We start from the raw sequence: 1,033 nt of genomic DNA, 5'->3' as shown, positions 1-1,033 counted from the left end.
CCTTTACTGCAGCCTTCCCAAGACAAACTGCATGTGTCTGACTGAATATGTGTCAGTAGTGCCCTGGGGTTTGCCAAAGCCAGTCCACTTTTTCTGAGCCCACCCTCCTATGGCATACTACACCTATAACCCGTACGGTTCTTTCCTCGGGTCCCAGAGTGCCACCTGCTGGTCAGGGACTGCACACAATTTCCCTGCGCCTGTAGTCGCAGTATTACGGTGGTGGAGCTGCGGGTTTATTACCGTACCTGTGATGTTCAGACATGGCGGCCATCAACAAACCGGAACAGATCCACGGCTCCGTGTGAGTCTGGTTCAGCGATTCTCTCCGAAACCCCGCCTTGGTCTGGTTGACTGTTGACGGTCAGCTGATCTTCGATGGCGGAAGCCACACGATAAACAGCGTCAGGACAGCAGCACCTTACCGGAGGAAGCAGTTTGACCTGGTGCCTCCGTAGTGAGACACGACGGACGGACAGAGCTGACCTGTCCGCCTTCTCTCCGCGTGTTTGTTTGGGCAGTTTATTGTCTTTTTACAGTTTATTACCTGTCCGGGGATGTGTAACGGGACCACAGCGGTACAACGGGACCGACGGTAGGTGGCCACGGTACAGCTGCTTTATTCAGGTTCAACAGTGAAACTATTAAAATGATCGAACTATTGATCTTTGAACTTGAAGTCTGACGGTGAACTATAAAATCCTTCAGACAGACAGAAGGAAAACTAACCAAGACGAATTTAACATATTTAAAATGAGAGAGTCCTGAGTTTAAGTTCAGTGTTTAAAGAAACAGCTGTTTCTATGAAAGAGGTGGATTTAAAATATGAAAGATACAATTAATAATAATAATTAACTAAATGTTCAAAGTTAATGTATTGATTAAGTAAAATAACAGGATCTAATTAAGGCATGTGTGTGTTTCTGGACAAACAGTGGTCAGTGGGGTGCTGCTAACGTGGAACAGGAGCCGGTGGACACCTGTCTCAGTGGACACCTGTCTCAGTGACAGCCTGTCTCCGCCGGCAGAGGGC

Source organism: Monopterus albus, unplaced genomic scaffold (genome assembly GCF_001952655.1).
Source record: "Monopterus albus unplaced genomic scaffold, M_albus_1.0 scaffold490.1, whole genome shotgun sequence".
Classification (NCBI taxonomy): Eukaryota; Metazoa; Chordata; class Actinopteri; order Synbranchiformes; family Synbranchidae; genus Monopterus; species Monopterus albus.
This window is presented reverse-complemented; position numbering follows the sequence as displayed.